At 44.3% G+C, this 21,142-nt stretch overlaps 1 protein-coding gene and 1 long non-coding RNA gene across 4 annotated transcripts in view; both read left to right on the forward strand.

The window, feature by feature from the left end:
* Positions 1-21,142, forward strand: part of CTBP2 (C-terminal binding protein 2) — a 140,718-nt gene that overhangs the window by 16,906 nt on the left and 102,670 nt on the right. The gene's annotated exons all lie outside the window — the stretch shown is intronic.
* Positions 11,519-21,142, forward strand: part of LOC133218066 (uncharacterized) — a 228,851-nt gene continuing 219,227 nt past the window's right edge. The window contains exon 1 of the long non-coding RNA XR_009727042.1: positions 11,519-11,627. This is a non-coding gene — a long non-coding RNA (uncharacterized LOC133218066). The remainder of the gene's footprint in view (positions 11,628-21,142) is intronic.

Here is a 21,142-nt window from a genome sequence, read left to right on the forward strand (position 1 = left end):
TGCATTTAACTGGGAAGAATAACGAATAATCTAAGGATGAATATTATGATTATAAACCAAAACACACAGGTTGCTAACTTAAAGTTGTCTGACATGAGTTGCAGCCTGTTTTCTTTACTCTTATGATGAATCCGTTCTTCCATTTAAAGCCATTAGCTTTATCACAGCACCTGATTGAAAGGAAGCACAGTTAATATTTTTGGTTATAAATTTCAAGCATGCCAGTAAGAAATCATCAGAAAACACAATTCTTCATGTAAAGCAACCAGAAATTCCTGTTAAACCCTGTACAAAAGAAGAGGCAGGCTCTTTACCCGCAGCTGGATTTTGCTGGTTGGGAAGGGCTGGTTGTGTGTTGGAATTGCAGTGAGCCTGGCGTTAATAGGAGCTGTTGTGACACATCTTTTGTAGAGGAGTCTATCGGAAGGCAGTGAGGAAAGGGCTATACTTAATCAGTATAAATGTCAGTAGCATATTTTAATAAATTCTTGATTTTGCTTGGACTGTTTGCAATTGCATATTTAAAAGGGATCTGCCAGCCCCTTTCCAAGGTATGTGACATTTAAAAGATCTGTAAAGAAGATTGGTTTGACAGCTTCAAATTACATTTGAAAGAGTTTTTTTCCCTTTCAAAACAGAAAATGAATACTTCCTATTCTAAATGTCACGGCAAAGACATAAACATGTTTAATCAAATTATATATTTAATTTATGTAAAATGTAATTTTTTATTCATGCAAGAGGCTCACTTGTTACGTTTTTTTCCATCTACGAAGCTTCACAAAGTTGGTGAACTGCTGAATCTCTTGAATAAATCACTGCTCAACCGTTTTTCAGAGTCTTCCAAAATAGCCATTGGCTTATTGTTGGATTTGCCCGCTTCCAGGTATTTGTGTTTCACCCCAGGCTGCCGAGATGTTTTCATTAGCAGAATCATAGAATCCCAGACTGGTTTGTGTTGGAAGGGACCTTAAAGCTCATCCAGCTCCAACCCCATACCACGGGCAGGGACACCTTCCACTAGAGCAGCTTGCTCCAAGCCCCTGTGTCCAACCTGGCCTTGGACACTGCCAGGGATGGGGCAGCCATAGCTTCTCTGGACAACCTGTGCCAGGACCTCACCAGTGCCAAAAAGCTGGTCAAGTCTTGCTGGGGTGAAAGGGCAACTCCAGCGAGTGTTATTGAAGGACCTTTCAGATGCCTCCATCTTATGACACCATGGTTGCACATCAAGCTTGTTGCTTTTCTGCACCATCACAGAGGGTGAGGGCTGTTGGCCATTCTTGCATCGCCTTGTGCCATCATCTCCTGGTGAACCAAAGTCACCATGATGAAGCTGCTGGGTCAAACCCATGGAACTTCTCCTATGGGAGAAGGAAAGCTGTTGCATTTGTTGCTCTGGACTCCAGTTTTCATGACATACGCATCAAGAGCAGCTACCTGAAACAGCCCAGCAGGTTTTGAGCAGATAAGGAGCTTTGGCTCCTGGCAGGGCTGCTGGCCTCTGTGCTGCTGTGCGAGAGCTCACTGGAGCAGCTACCTGCTCATCTCTGCCTCTGCCAGCAAAGCCTTATGGGCTGGAGCTGCCAGCAGCAGAGCCAGTGTCCAGCACCCGCTGTCTTTGAGGATGGGTGACTACTCAACAGGGAAGATTGAGCAGTAGTCCCAGGCGAGACCCCAGAGCAAAATCCTGCTTTAAGCAGATGTGTGCCATCAGGTGGCATCACCCGGCTCAGAATGGATGAGTGTCTGGGGGCTTGGGCTTTCATGCTGAGAGGGGAAGCAATGGAAGAGGAATTAATATCAAAAAGCAAAAGCAGGGAATTCAGCTGTTTCACCTTTTTCTTTTTTGATGTCTGCAAGCTTCGTGTATGTACTGTACCAGCACAGATGCTAAACTCATGGTCAGAACCATTAGGTTGGACCTGCCCTGGTATGAATATAGCAGGGGTTGGCAAACCTTTGAGCATGCCCTGCGGCCTTGCATCTGTGTCTCAGGATGGTCAGGCATCCTGTGTGTTAGCTTTGGCACACTGGAGGATGCTGTACAGGTCCTAAAAGCCAAAATGGAGCAAAGAGTGTAGTCATGTTACTGGAGGGAAGAGCAGGACTTGTAGACCCCTCTGCCAAGCGCTGAGTTGACAGCAGTGTTTGACTCAGTCTCTGGCCTTGAAGAGCTGCCCTGGCTTACACAGCTTTATATCTAGTAGAGCTATCTACTAGATACAGGTACTAGTAAAGCATCTACTGATACCTCTCTTTTCCAGTTTTTAATCCATCTATAACTGGAATTAGTTATTCTGGTTTAAGTGCTCACTGATAGGAAAAGGTTATGGCACTGGGAGTTCACTGCAACACTCAGTGTGTGCACCACTGCCAAGCAGATCCTCCTTGAGGGCAGACCAGACTATTGGAGACTTAAAAGCTTGAGATACACCAGAAGGCATAGTCTGACCACCCATTTGGTAGATAGAGGTACCGATAGAGGTACCTTTCAGACAAGAACAGCATGCACAGAAAGGAAGGAACAAGCAGAGTCAGCATCAGAGCAAATCCCAGAAACCTGATTGTCCTCAGGTAAATCCATCCTCTAGCAGGAAAAAATGTTGGAAGACTTTCCTCTAAGATAAGTCATGTTCTCACGTTCTTCTAAAACTTCTCTGTTCTCTTCATGTTCCCAGTGGATATATTTGTGTATATTTATTCATTTAGGCCATGGCCAAGCCAAAGCAACTTAAACTACCTTGCATGCGAAGACCCCTGTCATAGAGCCATCCTGGAGGCTGCTCCATGTAGATGTGGTGATAATGACAGCTCTGGCCATCATGTCTCCCTTGAAGAGAAAGGCTTTCTTGGGTAAACCCAAACATCTGGAAGAGTTTGGGTCTTCCAGCTCTTTTTTGCTAACAGCAAAGAGGGGTTGAGTGAATGAAGTAATATTGACAAAGCTGTAATTTAGGTAATTAGCCAGCTGCTGTGCATTGAAAAGGGCAGGGAATATTTCTTCCTGTTTGCAGTTTCCTTAGAAAGGAAAATGTATCCAACTGGAGATAACTTGGGAACTTACAGTTTGCATGTAGCTAAAAACGTTGTGTTTGACAAATGGGGGTGACGCCAAAGACAGCTCCTATTTTCCAAGCCTTTCTCCCCCCATGTACCTCCAGTGGTGGCCTGATATTAAAGGAGTAGAGGAGGTAACAGAGAGGTTCTGGTTTGCACCTGCTAATGTGAAATATCCTGATCCTGACTTGCTCCTTCCCTGGGATTTGGAAGCACCCTTCTTCAGGCTCAGGGACGCTGAGTTCCCATGCAGTGGGTCAAAGTGTAGCCAAGAAGGTTTGTCTTATATCTCCATCCACATGACAGGCTGGAACTGAAACTCAGGCAGGACAGAACATTCTGGAGTTGGGGTATATTTTATTGCTTAAAAAAGAAAGAAAAACCTTGAAAATATCCCCAGCAATATTTATAGTTCAAACACAGTAGATTGGTGTGGAGATCCTGGAAGACAGAGAGTGGTAAACAGCAGAGATTTCCAATGTGTTCCACCTTTATGTTTTAGGGGAAATGCACAGTCTATAGTTTTTTTTATTACCCATTTCAGAGTGAAATATGTTGACACATTAAGTTGTATATTTCCATTGAAATATATGGCAGGAATAAAATTCCAGATAAAAGGTAACTATTTGACATTCTGTATAGTTGTTGTCATGCTGTTAAAATAACACATTGACTACTAACTTGATATGAGACAAAGATGAAGAGGAAGCTGTGTCAGCGGGATTTTCTGAGGAGCCCTGTAATCCCGACATCCAGGCGGCTGCCTTCTCTCTCCGTACCCTTTCCTCTCGACTGCAAAAACAGAGGTTGCCTTGAAATATTAACATCCTGAGAACTTCAGTTTCTAAGTAAAATAACCTGCCCTGCCTCTTCCAAAAGAAAATAGACTTGCAGTACATCTCAGCAAAGCATAAATGCTTAGAATTCGGTTTCACCCTGCGTGTGCTTTGCTGTGGAGAGTTTCCAGCTAAAATCAGAAGGAAGTGGAGGCAAACTGCAGTCACTTAGCTGAGCTAATGAGATTCCGAGGGGCTGCACTTCCACACCATACACTGCCCAAAGCCTCAGTGTTGTAGGGCATAGGATCATCTCAAATGGGACAGACAATGTTATTTAAATGCTGCAATATATATTTTACTCCTCAGTTCCAACTGTTGTCATAGAATCCTAGAATCCCAGACTGGCTTGTATTGGAAGGGACCTTACAGCTCATCCAGTTCCAACCCCCTGCCACAGGCAGGGACACCTTCCACTAGAGCAGATTGCTCCTGGAGAGGAGAGGTGGGGAAAGAGAGATACATTAGGTCAGGAAAGGAGTCCATGCTCTGGACTCGCATCTCTGGGGAGCAAACTCTACCTCCACTGGGGGATGTACAGGGCAGTTTAGACATTGAGCCTGGAGGAACCGTCAAGTGCTGCCACTGCTGATAGAATTTACACTGGCTATGCTCTTGTTTAGATGCCTTTGCCTTCAGCTATTTCCTACTCTACATGCAAAATTCTTGCCTGGCAGTAGTTGGACTTACTGCTTATAGACTTCAGCTATGTCCTTACAGCATGTAACCAGACATGTAAAATACCTCTCATTAGCAAAAATAGTCATTTCTGCTCATACTTGGGTTGTTTTGCATCAAGTATAGTGACTGCAGGATGTACTCCTGGCATTGGATGAAAACTATTGATGGTAGGCAGTGGATCAGCAAGGGGTCAAAAAGAAACCTGGAGAGGGGCTTTGCACAAGGGCCTGTAGGGACAGGCCAAGGGGAATGGCTTGAACCTGCCCGAGGGGAGACTGAGCTGAGCTCTTAGGCAGAAGCTCTTCCTTGTGAGGGTGAAGAGGCGCTGGCACAGGGTGCCCAGAGAAGCTGTGGCTGCCCCATCCCTGGCAGTGTTCAAGGCCAGGTTGGACACAGGGGCTTGGAGCAAGCTGCTCTAGTGGAAGGGGTCCCTGCCTGTGGCAGAGGTTGGAACTGGAGGAGCTTTAAGGTCCCTTTCAACCCAGACCAGTTTACTAGGATTCTATGATGATTCTATGATCGCACTGTGTGCTTCCTCATGTGGATGTCCTCTGCACATTATCCCCTTTTACTGACCTGATTCGTGCTGATTTTGGGAGGTGGTGGGTCAAGTCCAGCATCATGACATTCCTGCCCAGGCTCTCTGGAACCTCTCTGAGCTGCTGGAGTGGATGCTTAGGCTGTGGTGATTGCAGCAGAAAAGCAATCAGAGCTTCTGCCTCTGCATCAAGATGCTGCACAGCCCTTGTATCAGCAGCTGGGTCTCAGTGGGTTTCAAGTGCTCTGAAACTCTTGTGTTACATTTGAATTCCTGCTCGCATGTCAAAGTGTCATCCCACAGTAGTGAGCACTGACCCCTCTCTGCTCCTTGGGAAGTCACAGGAGGCTAAACCCACCCTGTGCAATGAAACCCTGCCTGGAGGGCCCCACCTAGGGCTGTAAATACAAGCTGGTATTAAAAGATCCCAGAGATAACACTTGTAGCAATCAAACAGTGAACTGGAACAGCCTGATAGTAAATTGGATTTTTAGTCAGAGGGAGAAAGTGTTCACTTTGCCATTGTAACTGACAAACCTGGCGTTTTCCACGATTTGTTATTTCTTCACTTTCCTTATGCTCCTTTTCCTCCCTATTTATAGCTTTACACGTGTGCAACTTGAAACCAGCCAGTTTGAAATGTTCCAATCTCAGATTTTCCATAAGCATTCCTGCCTGTGCCGAGACCCCTGTGCACTGAGTTTATGAAAACAATCCCCTCTAGGCAAAGATTTCTCTAATTCCCCAAGTATAAGGGGAGAAGTTTATAATAAAGTGTTGATAAGATCTTTAGTGTGATGCTGTGATTATGGTATCTACAGATACGGCAAGAATTAGTTCTCAAGCATTTTGCTGGATAAAGGGTAATTTTACAGTCGCATTATTGTTTCTGTAACTTGCTTTTGAGGCAAAACGTGCTTTTAAAGGTGTAAATAGTTCTGCTGTGACAACACACACACATCCCAACTTCAAAATACCTCTTTCGGGATGAAGAATTACTGCGGAATAATTGGTTCTGCTCAACCGTCTTCTCTTAAGCAGGTTTAATGTTTGATATAAGAGGCCTTGCGGGGTGTTATTTCAGACTCACACACAATAATATTAAGCTATTAGGCATTTCCCCCATATGTTAATACTTAAAGGCTCGCCTGACAGACATGAATGTTATTAAAGGCCTTTGCAGAGGCGGCCACTGCGTTATTGCTGGGTGCTGCTATAATTACTGCACTGGTGAGATCTGCAGGTGGTGAACACCAGCAGGGTTTAGCTGAGACCAGAAGGAACTAAAACATCATCTGTATTAAAAATAAAACCAGTCTTGGGCTTTTTCCCATGGTGGTGTGATGTTCCCTGATGGACCCACAGCACCAGAGGAGGGAAGATGCCAGCCACAGCATCTGGTCTTGCAGCCCTGCAGGTCATACTGAAAATCACATCATGTCCCTGGGTGTTGCCACTGCAGAAGTGCTATTTCCCAGGCTGCTGGTCAGGGAAATAACAAACAAATTTGTACAGCGTCCTGGCTTGTCCTTATGAATCACCTGTGGATTTATACCCAAGTCCTTGATGGTTTCTACATACTGTGTTGTGCTGGAGTTTCCTCTTTCTCCTGGTATCTTTTGGGGGTTTTCTTTCCCTTCCCCAGCATTATGTTAATGGGATTGACTGTCCCTTTGAAATATTTAATATAACATGGGCAGTGAGTGGTGTGTCTGGTCACTGGACCCTCTCTGCAGCTGCTGGCACTCCTGTCACTGGGATGAGTGTCTGATACAGGAGGATACAGCAGGGGGTGAAAAGCTCTGGGCTCTCATATAGGGGCCTATGTGGAAGCTGCAAAAGCCTGAGCATCCTGGCAGGCCAGTGGGTGATGAGTCCATGGGAGAGCTGGGCTGCATCCTGCATGGTGGGACTCAGTCGAGATGATGGCAGTCTAAGTCCTACTGTTAATGGGAGCCCACGTGGCACTGGTGACACAGGGACAGAAATCGTAATTCACCTAAATGCAGTCTTGACACCATTCCCACCTCCTACAGTTAACTTTGGAAGACTTTGGCTGAACCTTGCTGGAACAGGACCATGGTGCAGTCAGCTCAATGGTGTGGTCAGTCTGCTTTCAACAGCTCTTAAGAAATATTACTGACAACAGCATCTGTGAGCATCTTACCCCAGGCTCAGCTTCTGCCCTCCCCAGGGTCTCCAGAGTACCATTGCTGTCTCTTGGGACTGCTGGTTGTACAGGTTGCTGGAGGAGGATGTATTTAGAGAACCTTTCTGGTAAAACAGCTCCATAACTGTGGGCAAAGACTGGATTGGGACCTCTGGATCAGGAGGTGTGAGCTGCTGCTGCCAGTGCTAAAGCATTCTCTTTCTGTTGCTTGATTCTTTTATAGCTGTCATTTTTAGGGTTACCTGGTACTCTAGGAAAGGGAGTGTGATGCTTTCAGTTCAAAACACCTGACCCTTGGCAAAGAATTCCTCAAAATTACTCACCTGGCTTTATGTGTTCAGAAAATAGCTACTTTAAAATAATCCTAAGATTAATTTGAAGGCAGTTTTAAAAGGTATTTATCTCATGAAAAATGATGGGTTTGGCAGTGGGTGCTCATCTCTTCTGCATCAGAAAGGAAGGCTTGCAGAAGGACCTGGGAGAGACCTGTAGTGGTGGTGTTGCAGACTGCACAGGGCCTCTATAGAGTCCTGTGGAATACTGCACCCTCACATTACGTTGTAGGGAGAAAAAGAGCGGTGGAGAACTGGCATTTCCCCCTTGGTGTGTGCCTGGTCCCTCCTGTACTTGCTGGACTGTGGCTGGTACTGCAAAAGGAAGCAAGGTTGGAAAATAATAATAATAATGATGTTAATAATAATAGTGATGATGCTAATAATAATGTTAATTATGATAATGGAAATTAAGGATTGGAAAAGGGAAAAAAGTGCATGTTGTCATTGAGGAGGAAGAGGAGTAGCTGGTAAGACTATGTCAGACCTATCCGTTGACAGCGGAGCCCTCAGTCTGGGGCACCCACCCAGGGGGTCCATCCCTCCCACTGTGCACAGCCCAACATGATGCTCCTTCCATCCCTGCCTGGGTGAGTTTTCCCAGCCCCTCAAAACTCCTAGAATCATAGAATCCTGGAATATTTTGGGTTGGAAGGGACCTTAAAGCTCATCCAGCTCCAACCCCTGCCATGGACAGGGACCCCTTCCACTGGAGCAGCTTGCTCCAAGCCCCTGTGTCCAACCTGGCCTTGAGCACTGCCAGGGATGGGGCAGCCACAGCTTCTCTGGGCACCCTGCGTCAGTGCCTTGGGACCCTCATCGAAGAACTCCGTAGGGTATCTCCATCTCTCTTGCCAGTTCAGGAGGGCTGCAGGGAGGATGAAGATGAATGTACTGCCTGTGCCAGCCAGGAATGGCACTGGGCATCCCTCCTTCACTCTGCACCCTCTTAATGTACATGAGTGCTGCTAAATGCATCACCTCATTTCATATTGCATTTGCAGAGAAAGTGCAGTTTTATTGAACATTAGGATTGAATTCTTAACTGACTAATCAATTTTAGTAGTAAGTTAAAATGCCTGGTATTAATGGACAACTGCAACCATTAATCAGGGTTACAGTAGATTAACAGTTGTCAGCATTTATGCTAATAGTACTTACAGACCACGGGCTTACGGACTGCACTTGCCATGTCCATATTTTTCTAAATGTGGAATACTCCAGCTTTGCTCCTATTGATTATTTTCTCCCTTCTTGTGCCCTTCTTTGGAAACACAAACCTAACCATCACTGGTGTATGGCTTTTTTGCACACTTGTTTTCATGTCAAAAGAGATGGAAAAGGTTCATTTGTTCAACTATTCGGCTGTTTAATTTGATCTGGTAATGCGACTAAAACAAGACGAATAGAGTGTCTTAATGAAACTATTTAACAACCTTTGGCAGCTCTGGAAATCATAAGGAAAATACAATTCCAGGAGTTTGGGTGGATGTAAATAAGTAATACATTTCAGGATTCACTTCAAATTTGTTTCAGTGTTTTCTCACAGGAGGTGGTGTTTTTTTAAGCCAGTGATGCAAAATTTGTTGTTCAAAACCAACCAAAATCAAAACAGGCCTTAAACCTTCCTGGGGTTTGGGAATATCTTTCCTCCAATCCATTTTATTGGGGTATTTTTCAGTTTGAAGCTGGGATTTCCTAAAATCTTTTTAGTCCACAGTCTTCAATTAGCTGATTACTATAGATTATATGCATCCTCTGGATACCTCATCAAGCTGTTTAATAGCTGGATCTTATTGATTGTCCTTCAATTAATCATGTCCCCTATTTTCATTTATCAAGCCCCAAATACGTGTAATTAACTCAGAAGGGATACAGCTCACTGTAAAGTGATTTTGCTGCTGCTATAGAGATAACTCGGCAGATTATACTAATAGGAAATGCAAGCTGGAATTAAATTAATGGCATCGTGCCCATCACAGGAGAGTGATTTAAAAAGTAAAAGTAAAGGACCATAGTGAGGAATCCTTTGTAAGGGCAGATACAGATGTTGCTGTCTGGTTTCTTGCTTGCATCTTGGGGACTTGCCATCCATTGAGCTTTTGAGCCATCAGGCTTCCCATAGGAGATGCAAGAAATGCCCTGAGTTTCTCATGAGGGGGAAGGAGGAGACTGAGAAAGTGGAGGGTGCATAATTGCAGGTTGGTTTTGTCCCATCAGTGATTCAGTGTATGAAAATACTACCAGATGCCATTGTTGTGCTTTAAAAGCAACTTTATTAATTTGGATGCAATCTCTCCTTCCCCCAGTGCTCGTATTGAAATTGGCTCAATGTGCTTAATTCCGTGACAGACTGAATTGTAATAAATAATATACAATATCCCCAAACCAGCTTGCTTCAATTGGCATGATGCTTATGAACAGCGAGTTTCCGAATTGCTCATCACGGCTGAGGCTTTAAGCTGCAATTTGATTCATAAACACAACTGTGTGTAAACTCGGGGAGAGCAGAGTATTTGCGTGTGTCATCATTCCTGCTTCCAACCAAAATGGACGTACTCTATAAGCACAGGCTTTTTAGCAGTGCATTGGCACTAAATATTGAGGAACTCATAGTATGTTAGAATTACTCTTTATTTTTGTCCCTTAAACCTTATGGATGGGGATACATTTGTTTCTGGAGCAGCTACCCACGTTATCTTAGGACTTGTCAGTGATCCTTTAATATCTCTCAGGATCTCATACTGAAAGGCAGTTGAATCATCTCACTTATTTATTATTTGATGGCTAGAATAAAGAGAAATGTGTTTTTTAAAGGTATTGCCCAGAATGTCCAACATGCTCCTTTCAAATAACATCTGTGGTGATACAGTTTAAAAATAATCATATTCTTGGAGTTGGTCTGGTTAATCCTCAGACAACAGGAGTTAGAGCTTTGCCGGTAGCGCTGTTTCACCACCGCTTCAGCTCTCCTGCCTCAGGCACTTTGTTATCAGACATTAATATCTGCAACAGCAACCAATTATCTTGTAATTCTAACAAAGGCGTCAGAAAAGAGAAAGTGCTTGTTGGTTCGGTGGTCGTAAATACAGAGATCACAAGCACAGAGCCTTTACTTTTATTATGCAAAATAATGACTATGTAGCTGTTAATGGAATTTACTTTATACTATGACAATTTATACTCCGGCGTGTCTGTGGAAGAGCTTTCCTAGCAGGCTGTTTTGACAGCTCTCTGTAATAATATGGGAGAGTGATGTGTCTAACGAAGTCTCCGAGAAAAATATCTGGTTTGCATTTCAGGACTTGTCATTCAATATGTTTTGCAGTAGGAGATAGCATGGGAAAGATGCCTTCCATCTCAGGCTGCCATCGCACCCATACAGCGTGCACAGAGGATGGGAGGATGTTTCTGCTCTGATCGCAGACAGCAGGGTCCAGCCTTTAAGGAAAACTTTGTTTTTAATGAAGCTGTGCACAGTGCTGTGATTTATTGTTCCAGGATGGCAGCGTATATTGGACTGCATGGATGTGATGCTTTTTTTTCTTGGTAATAAACCTCTTCTTGCAAGCATGACCATCTCAGATAAGGTCTGTGAGATCTGTGCTAACCCCGGGGATGATGGGGATTTTAAGTTGTGGGTAGAAAGAAAAGACCTGCAGGACCTGTTCACTGGCTGTGCATGGGAAAGGGCTGGTGATAGAATCTGCTTTGATGAAATAAGTGATCTGTGCATGGGGCTGAAGTGATGACTATTGGAAAAAAATCATAGATAACGTTTATGTACCAAAACGACACCATCAAAATGAGGTGTCAAAACACTGTGAGAGTGCTGAGGTGCTGGCACAGGGTGCCCAGAGAAACTGTGGCTGCCCCATCCCTGGCAGTGTTCAAGGCCAGGTTGGACACAGGGGCTTGGAGCAAGATGCTCCAGTGGAAGGGGTCCCTGCCTGTGGCAGGGGTTGGAACTGGATGAGCTTTAAGGTCCCTTCCAACACAAACCATTCCAGGTTTCGATGATTCTAAAACAGTAAATGAAGTGGGATCAGTTGAGGTTCTATATTGTTGGAAGTGAGAGCAGTGGGAGGGGGAATGCATTGATGCTGATGAGAGATTGCTGTGGTTGGTGACTCTCTGCTATCCTTGTAGCACTGCAGAGATCTGGTTCCTGAGGTCTGGGACCAGAGGGAGGGTGATTCTCCCTCTGCCCTCCCACACCACCATTGTGCAGCAAGCCACGGTCCTTGATCCAGTCCCACAGAGTGATCATGGATAAATGCAGCTCTTTGGGAATCATCCTCCCCTGGGCTTGGTGCTGCCCAGCATGGAGGTATATAGAGACCTTCTGGAGGCAGTGATGGAGCATGTGCAACCCCACCACTGCTCACCTCAGGGCTCCTCCTGGCTTCCGCCTGTGAGAGAGCTTTCTGGGTGCACGGGTGCTTCCTCGTGTGTTAATGGGTTTTGTTAATTCCCCTCTGCATTGGCAGGGGCTTGTTTACTGGGGGAGAAGAGGCGCTGGGATCTCACACTGGCTCTTCCCACCCCTGGACCAGACCGGAGTGGAGCAGGGCAGCGAGGGAGCTGCTTTTGGCCAGGGATGTGGCTGTGTCGAAGTGTTAAGTTAAGCTTTGTTGTTGTTTGTCTCTCCCTTTTCCTCAGCAAGCTTTTCTCCCCAGCTAATCCTCAGAAGCAGCCCAAGAAATGACATTTATGCATATTTCATAATGTGATTTCTGTAGGCATACGGAGCAAACAAATCAATTTCTCAGCAGCACGCTGTTTAAAAGAAACAGCAACAACCTGTGGGATAAGTTGCAGAAGCTGTTAAAATTAATTATAAATGGCAGAAGATATAACATTTGGGGGAAAAAGTGCTAATGTGTGAAGAATAATAAACATTCAGTAGATGAAAAGGAGCTCTCTGTCATCTGATTATTTAAACTTCATATATTTATAAATATCACAACACGTTAAAACAATGTACTGCTCGCTACCAGCAGCACATTACCATTTTATTCTGGAATTTCAACAGCCTCGTCTGCTATCTCAAGTAATAGCTTTCACCTTTCTAGGCTCGGAGTTTTACTGCAGATCCATCTCCGTGTAACAACAGATGCACTATAATAGCTAACAAAAGGAGACAGGAGTCCTTTGGTGGTGAATGTTGATGGGGTTTTACTGCTCTAGGGACTTAAGCTGCTTCTTTAGGAGTTGTTTTGCTGTCCTGGGGACTCTGACATCCAGGTATTACCATGTGGTTGTTGTGGATGGTGGATGTTTCACTGGTATCTGCCAGAGGATCAAGTAAATGGACGAGGATGTCTTGTCTGGAGTGAGAATTGGGTAGAATAAGCCAAATCTCCGAAAACTGATGCTGGTACAGAAGCACTTGTTGGGGTGCAGTTAATTTCCCTTCAGCCTTTTTTCAGTAGCAGAAGCTCCACAGTCAATACAGTGATGCTGAAATATCTTTTTTTTGTTGGGAAGCGAGTATAAATTTACCCAACCAAAGTGGTTTTTTAATGCCACAGGCTTTAGTGAGTGTAGGGTAGAGCCTGCCAATGTATCTGCAGCCTGCTCAAGGTGCCTTTAGCCCGCAGCATTCTAATTCCTGTGCAATTACTACTTGGGTTTCTTACACCCACCATGCCACCAGAGTGATGGAGTTAGTGCCACTGTGATTTTTATATATAATGAGAAATGTGATAGGATGAGATCTCCTCTGATGACCAGGAGCAATGCCATTGCAGTTAGCTGGGGTGCCGTTCCTGTACAGTGACTCTACACTTTCTGCAGTGATAAGCACAGGCACTATGGTATTAGATTTCTTTACATCACCTCTATAGTCAAAAGTTAGGTCATTGGTCAGCAAAATATGCTCTAATTAGAAACAAATTCTTAATTTCATCATGGTTTTATAGATAAGATCAATGAGAAATACACAGAAGAGAGCATGTTCCTGCCTGGGACATCTCATGGTCCTGGGCCTGGGACTGTTGGGGTGGGAGGATGCTCCTGGCTGGGCAGAAAAGCTGCAGGGTGGCCAGCAAAAGGGCCATACAGGTAACAAAGGATGAAGAACATCTGCCAGCTGCAAAAGGGTACAGGGATCTGTGGCAGAGGGACATACTGAACATCATTAAGCCAGAAGTCTTTGCTAAATTATGGCTGGATTTTGCCCTTTGACAGGGTTTTGCTGTTGGATTCTGCAGTGTAGGATTGCGTCTCCATCATGGCCATGAACCTCCCATGGTTTTAGCAGCCACTCCTCGCAGTTATTTCAAACCCCACCATTATTTTACTTCCCCCACACACACACCCTTTTCTTGAAGGTGTTGACCTGATAACACAGCATCAAAGCTGCTTGGTCTCCATCACACCATGGCCGGTCCTATGCGATGTGACACTTCTTCCCTAACATATGTCACTCTGTGCTACCACGTTCTCTCTTGCTCCTCAGCTGCTGAGGGGAGACCTCCTCACTTCATGGGGAGCCCTGCATCCTGCACCCACATTGCCCTCCCATCACCAGGATGCTGCACCGGGAGCACAGTAGGGAATGTTTGCCAAAAAAGCCCATGCTGGCTCTGGCTTTGCGGTCGTGACCTGGTCGTCGGCAGCGCGGCTTTGTCCTGGCACAGGAAGGGAGCTGGGGATGGGGGGCGAGGCCGTTTCGGCTGAAAGGTTGTTAGATTCAGGTCACTGAGTTTGGGCTGCTGTGTTTTCTGACAAAGTCTGAAAAATGCAGATTTGGAGCAAGCCTATGTTAATGAATTCAGACTGCTTGAATTTCACACTGAATAATGGCCGGAATTACCAGAGATAGTGACTTATGAGATGTGATTGAATATCATCCTTTTCTCGAGATTAAATTGATAAAACGCTGTAATATCACATCATTTTTATTAGCGTGCTTTAATCCAAATATCTCAGTGGAGCTGAAGATTTTGTTAGAATAAAACAAAGGTACTGAAATGACAAAAAATATCTGATAAATTTTTAAAACCTGGTATCACATTTTAAATGCAATTTTGTGCAGTGAATGCAATACCTCTTTACCCCCAGGCCGCCCACTTTCATACATTAAAAATATTCTATTTAAATGCAGATTTGGAGTTGCTATCTGGCGTGGCATTCAAGGGGAAGAGATGGGAGGAAAGGAAGAGTGTGCGCATCTCTTAATTTAATTACATGTTTCTTTTGACGTGCGAAGGTACAAGCTGTTGTTAGGTGCAAGGGCATGGATGTAGAAAACAAAAGTACAAGGTAGATATTTAAAACTCTGGAAAAAGAAAGATAATCCCATCCTCAAAAAGAGTCCAGTGAGATCTTACGGAGGTACATGTGTATATAGGTGCAGATATGTGCATCTCCATGTGCGTGGTACGGGCTCCTGCATCCCTCATGCCGGATGGCAGCTTTCCATTGCCATGCCTGTGTTAGGAAAATCAGGTCTCAGTTGAAAAGAACTCCATGCTAAACGAGAAGGATTATTTTTAGCCAGGATCAGTGTGATAATCTGGTTTCTGGTGTAGACTCATCCAGTGTCACAACAGGGGGCTCTTGTGTGTAAGAAAGATGTTGGGGTTGGTGCCCCTTGTTCCATTCACTTGGTTTCATCTAGATGGATGTGGGTTTCTGGAATGAAAACCAGAATGGGTTTTATTATAACTAGCTTAGAAATGCTGGAGAATGACTGCAAGAGGCAAAAGTCACAGCAGCAAAATGCTCTGAACACCATGGAAGTGATTTTGTCATTTGAGTGTGTGAAAACCAGGAAAGATTGTGTTTGGTGGTGGTACTCTTTGTCTTCATTTGTATGTCGTAGGAGTGAAAACCTATTTCCAGAACTCAAGAATATTTGAATTTCGGTGCCCTGGAGCAAATAGGTTGAGTGGTACCAGAGATTATCAGATTTGATTCATTTGTTTTAAATGTAAATTGATTTGAAGCCACTGGGAGCTGTTAAAGTGTGCAGTCGTTGGCCTCCACACTTGCTGTATATTATTTCTCCTGCCACTTCTGTCCATCCCTTCTCCCAGTCTTTTATCAGACTGGTTTGTTCCTTCTGCCTCAAAGAGACCTGAGTTTCAGGGCCTTGAGCATCTCAGTATCATGTATAAAGTGTGATGCCTTTTCTTCTGACAAGCACTTGAACATTTTGGCTTTGCTGTGGTCGTGTCCCACACCATAATCAATCTGGACCTGAATTTCTCTCTGCATCATTCAGTGTTTCTCTCCCTTGTTTGTAACAGGTAGATAAGCACAGAATCCCGGAATGGTTTGGGTTGGAAGTGACCTCTTAAATCTCATCCAGTTCCAACCCCTGCCACGGGCAGGAACACCTTCCACTAGATGAGGATTCTCCAAGATCCATCCAACCTGGCCTTGAAAGCTTCCAGGGATGTGGCATAATGTGGGTGTTTAGTGGAGTAAGGGCATGGTTTAATTGGGGTAGGTAATGATGATTAGTCTTGTAGTCCTGCGAGTGGGCTGCAATGGGACTGATTTTCACAGCTGCTGGGATCCCAACTCCAATGCCTTTGCAAGCTGCACCAGCTCCCTGGGCACAGCTTCTCTGCTCCTCTGAGAAAAACTAGGTATTTTCAGGGGCTGCGTGATTCACCAGGAGCATTTTATAGTTTCCTGTAAATATAAATTCAGGGCTGTACCAAATAATGCCAAATGTGTATTTTTAAGTCTATGTATAACATTATTTGATCTCCAAGACCATCGCATTTGCCAGTTTTTCTCTTGGGCACATAGATATTAAAATCATATTATGCACAATATGGGGTTGTAAAATTGAAGTTGCAATGGAAAGCAATATTATAATCTTTTTTCCTCTTTAATTTTAGTCTCAAAGAATGCGTCCTTCTGAAGATTAGGTGATTCATCTAATAGGCAAGAGAACAGTTTGCAAAATTGGAGTTATACCCTTAAAATGAGCTGCAGAGGTAGCAACTCACGGAAACTCTTGGGAATCTAAACCCATGCCATTTCCCAGCCCAAACTCTGAAATTCTCTATTACTGTGAGCTTTGAGGTGGAGGGTGGATTTCCTATGAGATGCTTTGTGTGTGCAAAGGCTGTGTGTGCTTGGAACAGCGCAGAGGATGCTCTGCCTTCCACACCTGCTCCTCAAACCAGGGGGTGGCATTGAGAGATGCTTACAATATGTCCTTCCTTTTGGGGAAAAGTAAATCACAACACATCCCTGTCCTCCTTCAGCATTCAAAAATAAAGGTGTTTCAAAACACCTTAAAATAAATGTAATCAGTGAGTAATAAACATCTGATTTAAGATATTTGGGGAAGCATTGATGATATTACATTGATGATTGTCTCATGGGTGCTTAACATGGGACTCCTTAATTTCACGCTGTCAAGTTCTGCTGGTTTTGGGGGTATTTTTTATCCCCAGCGTGGTGGGAGGAGGAAGCAAATCAGTGGAATTGGTTTACACATTGCCTTAACTACTCTCACAATAGTGAAAAGCTCTCATCAAGTATGTATCAGATTATTTTATTATGCCAGCATTAATATTGGAAGCACACACGTAATCTGGAGTCAGCAGGTTCATACACTACTATCTCATTAAATTTTCAGGCAAAAGCTGCAAAAATTAATTGGAGGCGTGTAATAGTTTAGAATGTGAGCTGGCTTATGGTAATATAAATTACAGGAGGAGAAGACAGTTTTATATACTGAGAGAGGAAAAACTGGTTTACTTTAATGAGAAGAGATAGAAATGTGGAGCTATTTTTTCATTACAGATGCACTCTAAACTGTTTGGACTTACTTGATGAATAGAGTTAATTCTCTGCTACAGTTCCAATAATTCATGTTGCACAGTTTAATGACTTCTAGATAAAAACAGGATTGAAATGTTAATTTCTATGAAGAAATTGGAGCACTCTCATACATCAAGCTTTTTTTCTATTAAACTACTAGTTAATTTTGCTAAACAAGTCTCTTAGAGGTATTTCATGCTACATAGATTTTTGTATTTCTTACCTGCTTTATGTTATCCCACTGGCCATAAGCGATGGCTACTGCAGAACACCTCTGAAATGCAGAACAAAATACAGTTGAAATTAATGTACTGTTATTATAATTAAAAGAGATTTTTTTATGCAACACACAATGATGTTTAGGCTTTTTGATGCTTCCTCATGTAATTCCCTGTTGGTGCTAGTGATCCATCTGGTGATGGGCTTGGGTTCACATGTTCATCACCTTATTGAGGGGTGGGTGAAGAAGAGCTTCAGCTCCTGCAGCCCCCTTGCGTGTGCCAGAGGTGGAGCTGCTCAAGAGCTAAAGAGATGATCTTTAAGGTCCCTACCAACCTAACCCATTCTATGACCCTGTTGCTTGTGTCACCCAGGTGTAGCCAGTGGACATCATCCAAGGAGTGTGTAGGTGTGTGTGCATGGGGAGCTGCTGAGTGGTTGGTAGCATCTGGACACTATGCTTGGACCTCCTCCTTGATCTGTTTTGATTAGTGGTCTTCTGCATGCTGCTTAGAGATTGGGTATCCCTGACTGATGCTGCACAGAAAGGGCAAAATTGGCTTTTCTATCAGATAGTCTTTGTTTTAGGCGTTTCTCTGCTTGTGTTTGTTTCTGCTGTTTTGGTTCTGGTTTCATCATCACAGACATGTAAATCCTTACAACAGCCTTGCATGAAGCCAGGCTGAGAGAACTGGGCTGGGGCAGCCTGGAGAAGAGAAGGCTCCTGAAGGGGAGACCTTAGAGCAGCTCCAGTGCCTAAAGGGGCTGCAGGAAACCTGGAGAGGGGCTTGGGACAAGGGCCTGTAGGGACAGGCCAAGGGGAATGGCTTGAACCTGCCAGAGGGGAGACTGAGCTGAGCTCTTAGGCAGAAGCTCTTCCCTGTGAGGGTGCTGAGGCGCTGGCACAGGGTGCCCAGAGAAGCTGTGGCTGCCCCATCCCTGGCAGTGTTCAGGGCCAGGTTGGACACAGGGGTTTGGAGCAAGCTGCTCTAGTGGAAGGGGTCCTTGCCTGTGGCAGGGGTTGGAGCTGGATGATCTTCCTAATGCCCAAGCTAAATAAACCTGGATTTTGTGTACAGAAGAGAAACTTTTAACCTTGCACTCTTTATGTACAGTTTCATGGGGTTTTGTTTGTGGAGGTGAAGAAAACATCATCCAGGTGCAGGCAAAGAGGTAGGTTACCAAGGTGAATTTGAGCTTGGCCAGCGAGTCGGTGGCTATGGAGACACCACAGTGGAGCTGCAGGTGAGCTCCCTTTGGGGTCAGGAACTCTCACACTGACTGCCCTCTCCCAAACCTCCTGGTAGCCACCTCCAGATGATTTCCTAGTGGGAAGAAGCCAGTGCCAGCCTTTTTCCCAAAGGGGGAGGAATTCTGTGGCCCAGTGGCATCAGACAAGTCTCCATCAAGGTCAGGAAGCAATGGACAGGGTGTTGGTGGGAGGGAGCTGTGCTCCTCACCCTGGTCTCCCCATCCTGTGCCTGGGGTTGCTTGTCCCGAAATGCACTTTTAGACATGGACCTTGTACTGTATTGTGTGTCCCCGGTGTCTGACACTGGATTAAACAAAGTGTCACCGTGAAAGGTGTACGGTGCGATTATTTTAACCCATTTTGCTTTCTAGTGTGGAAAATCTGTTTAAAATAGGACTTGCTAAAGTCATTGTACCATATACAAAGGGGTTATTAAAATGCACTCTCGAAATAGAAAACAGGATTAGAAGAGACACTTTGGCTTTGAGGCCTTCTCCAGCCGAAAGAAGGCCTCATGGCCAAAATGTCTCTTTTAATCTCATTTTCTGTTTTCTGGTAGGAATTTTAACTCTCCTCACCCTTTTCCAACACCCCCAATCTCTCTCTGCCCACATGCTGGTATGGCCCCGCTCAGCTTTCTTCCCGCTTCTGGGGGCTCATAAGACAAAAGGTATTTTGTCATAATGGCAAGATCTTTTATTTGTAGTCAAAAAAATACCCCCCAAAACCTATGACCTGGTTCTATCAGCTGTCTTTTGGTTATTTGTAATGCGGCTCCCATCTATCAGGATTCTTTGCTCTTCAGTCCTAGCAAAGGTTCGTTGTGCTGCTGTGTCTTTGGTATAAAAACCACCTGGAAATCCTAATTATTTAATGTGTGATGCTGCATGTCTGTCTCTGAAGGTAATTCAACAGTGGACCCCTGTGGTGTTCGTATCTATATATATATATATGTATAAAACATATGTAACATATATAACGATGTTAGAAATGCATGAAATATCATCAATGTAATGTTTTAAATGTGTCCTGTAATTGAAATTTGACTGTTCTTGGATAATATCAAACTAATAGCTAGCTACTCCACAGCCTTCTAGTATTTCAGTTCCTAGACAGAGTTTTTAAGTTACCATGTAAAGATTTGTGCCCCAGATTAGGGAAAACCCACCCAGATCTCACTGTAACTCTTAATTACAGTTAATTACAGTATTTCTTAATTAGAGTCTTAATTTCCAACTATTTAACTTCACTGAAACAAACTGAAAAGAAGCAGTTTGCCGAGGACCTCTCTAGAAGGAGCAGTTGTGCTGTTGTCATGTTTTTGTATTGTGAGGGAATCCTGAGCTCATGGAATTCTCTTTCTGTGACTGGGAAGGGCAGGAAACTTGAGCTGTAATTGCAGCAAGAAAATTGAGGGAGGGAGGGGAATACTCTTTGAAAGGATTTGCATCCAGTTTGCAGGTTGGAGGAGGGACAGGGCTGAAAGAGGGGAGATGTTTGCATTGGGTGACCCTGTGGCATCTCCTATAAGTTACTCACCATCTGGAGTAATAAATGTTTGAAGAACTTGATGGTGACCAGATTTAAATGCAAAAAAAACCCTTTTGGATATTTCAAGTTGGAGCCTCAGAATCCTTCTTCGCTACTAACATCACTGTGTGCACATGTGGGTGCTAACTTGAAGGTTTATCTGAGGCATTTGGGGTTCCTTTGAAGTTCCATGCTTCAGAAGTGTGACCTACCCAACCTCCCCAAGCCCAGCCTCCCTGCTCCTGAGGGCCTTGACTCTCATGAGGCTGATTTTTATCTCCTAAAACATAAGTAACCATGAAAAAGAGAAAAACAAGGGGGTGTTAGCTTGAAATGCAATACCAGACTCGAGCAGAAAAGCTGATTCTCCCTCGGAGAAGGATACAAATGGTCAAGCCTTATAACAAAAGGTTAATTTTTCTTCCTTGACGTCTTGCTGACTAAGTCAAACCCCGAACATGAGGTCGTTCGCTGCTTCATACGTTTCCAAAGGCGGCTTTATACACCCGTGATATCAGGTTTGTGTCTCTTGGCAACAGATTGGTTCTGGCACCCCAAGGACGGGGTGCGTTGGCATTCCTGAACTGCCAAGAGACACAAAGCAGAGACCGGGGGCATTCCGTACCTTGATGGAAATACACTAAAATACATCTTCTGTGACAATCTGTGCTTTGAAAAATGAGCTTTTTTTGTTTTATTTCCTGAGCCAGTCCTCCCCCTGTCTCTTTC

This window comes from Neopsephotus bourkii, unplaced genomic scaffold, assembly GCF_033783945.1.
Source record: "Neopsephotus bourkii isolate Nb327-2 ecotype Australia unplaced genomic scaffold, CSIRO-AGI_Nbou_v1 NB_1189, whole genome shotgun sequence".
Classification (NCBI taxonomy): Eukaryota; Metazoa; Chordata; class Aves; order Psittaciformes; family Psittacidae; genus Neopsephotus; species Neopsephotus bourkii.